This window comes from Gouania willdenowi, chromosome 18 (assembly GCF_900634775.1).
Source record: "Gouania willdenowi chromosome 18, fGouWil2.1, whole genome shotgun sequence".
In the NCBI taxonomy this organism is placed as follows: domain Eukaryota; kingdom Metazoa; phylum Chordata; class Actinopteri; order Blenniiformes; family Gobiesocidae; genus Gouania; species Gouania willdenowi.
In genome coordinates, this window is record NC_041061.1 from 8,971,295 (window position 1) to 8,974,040 (window position 2,746).

Consider the following 2,746-nt stretch of genomic DNA (forward strand, 5'->3'; position numbering starts at 1 on the left):
ATTCCTAGGTGCAGCGAGGGAGTCAAGGGGTTCTGGTTTGTTGGACTCAGGATTGGGTGACTGCTTTTTGCAGATGATGTGGTCCTGTAGGTTCGATCAGGTCGTGACCTTCAACTCTTACTGGATCAGTTCACAGCCGAGCGTGAACTGGCCAGGAAGAGAATCAGCATCTACAAATTTCCTCGACCGGAAAAAGGTGGAGTGCCTTCTCTGAGTTGCGGATGAGGTTCTGCTCCATGTGGAGGTGTTCAAGTGCCTCAAGGTCTTGTTCATTCCTTCCTCTGAAGGAAAGATGGAGCGGGAGATCGAAAGACAGATTGGTGCAGTGATTCGGAGTCTGCCCCGATTGGTCATGGTGAAGAGTGACCTGAGCTGAAAGACAAAGCTCTAGATTTATCGAATGGTCATGACCAAAAGAATTAGATCACAGGTGCAAGTAGTCAAAATCAGTTTCCTTCGTAGGGTGGCTGGGCTCTCTCTTAAAGATAGGGTGAGAAGCTCAGTATCAGGGAAGGGCTCAGAGTAGAGCCACTGCTTATCCGTGTTAAGAGCCAGATGAGGTGACTCGGGTATCTGATTAGGATGTCTCCTGAACGTCTCCCTGCTGAGGTGTCCCGTCCCACAAGATGGAGAGCCTGGGAACGCCTTGAGTATCCCCGGGAAGAGTTGGACAAAGTGAAGTCTGGGCCTCCCTGCTAAGGATGCTGCTCCCGCGACCCAAACACAAATAAGTGGCAGAAGAGGATGGAAGGACAATAAACAACAACAGAACGTAAACTTGTAAATCTAAAAGTTGTGGATTACATGTTCCAACTTTTCGATCTTTATAATACTATAGTCTGTTTATGGTTGATTTTTGGCAGTTCATTGATGTCTTCAACAGAGATAAAGACAAATGTTAGTATTCTACAGTGTATCTAAATAATGGAAAACATGTTACATGTCACTTGGCTTTGGACAAGCTTTACTGTATTTAACGAGATCAAGCCCTACCCTTTGAATACTGATTTTTTGACACACGTCAAAAACCCAACACAGCTCATTACAAATCTTTGGAATTCATCATAAGACAAAACATAACACAAGTCTGTCTCACAGTTTATTTGATTACCATAATTAATAGTAATTTATTTGAAATAAAAATATGAACAATTGTGTTTAAAAACAACTCTATAAATAAATCTATATTTAGAAGAGGAACGCTGTCTAGCCTAACCTGCTCTTCAGGGTCATTGGGCGGTAGAGCCCAGCCCACCTAGGGGTTCACACCCAGCACAGGTGCCGGTCCATCACATGATTAGAATATCACAAACACACTTCAACAACAACACAAGGTGTTTATTAAAGGTTGTGAGAAGAAGAACACACCTGACAGCAGGTTCAGACAATTTATTAATAAAGTAAAGAGATTTGTAATCAGAGTTTTACGTAGCTTTGGATAAAAACGTCGGCTAAATTAAATTGTAATCTTGTAAAATGTCCATATTAACCACATCACACATTACAGGCAAAACCGACACCGGCAAAATATGTAATTACCACAATAATTACATGTTGAAACATAATATACTGTTTGTATTCTACAATAATTATGATTTGAAAAAGATTAAAAGAACGTAGTTCAGATTTAGTCAACAGATAGATTAGGCTATTATTATCCGCTCCACCCTTCCTGTGGTTTTATGAGTCAGACAATAAACTCGTCTCAATGACTAAAGATAAATAGTGGAGCGGATAAGTGAAGATTTTAGCTAGAATTGTACATTTTGTGATTCAATCCCCAAATTTGGCACAATTGTTCTTTATGGTATTCTGAACAATTCTAGAACTCTAGCCATCTTGAAAATCCTATATTGTTATGTATAAATGTTCTTACTGGAGCCACAGACCATCAGGAAACAGTTAATGCAGTTTACAGTAGTTTAATCTCCAAAGTTGTTGCCACATGGTTCTGCAAGGCAGGGTATATTTCATTCAGTAATATTAAACAATATATAATACACAAGGTTAAACAATATACAACATTTGGTTGCAGGTTACTTACATTTGTAACAAACAAAGGACGCATGAGCAACAGCATGGAGCACAGCAGGTGCTGCACAGGTGTGCCTATTAGTAGTCTCTCTCTTGGGTGTGGCTTCTTGTCCCCTGGTGCCTCCATCTAGTGGGCACCTGTGAGACTGCTACATTGACATTCATTTACTATAGTTTTTGACATATATATATAGCAGCTATTTTCCAAAATGCCAATGACCCTAAATGACATTTTTCATTATTGTCACATGCCTTCTTGATTATTATTGCAGCATTTAGTGTGAAATATGTATTGATATATGTAAATTCATTGTTAGATTTAATACAGAAAAATAGTCAATATGGTGGCCAACTCCAAGATGGCCACCACACCAGTTATTTACGTAAGAGATGTCAAAGCAATTTGATGTTCTGTTTCCTTTCTTCACTCACACATACAACTGCACAATGCAGAGCATGGGAGACCAGCCTTAAATCAGGTGAATCTTCCAGAACATGGCTTTTTGTGTCCATATTTGGTTAGTTCCTGACAATTGGCTGCAATTTGTGCTAGTTTTGTCCAGCAAACCCTCCAAATATCTCAATCTTTTGTCCAACCCCAATGCTCAGGACTACCGAGTTCAGGGTTCAATAAAGTAGCTTGCCCCCACACAATTCTAGCTTGATAGGCTGCTTGCCTTTCATTCATTCGTTTCATCTTGACAAACATGTT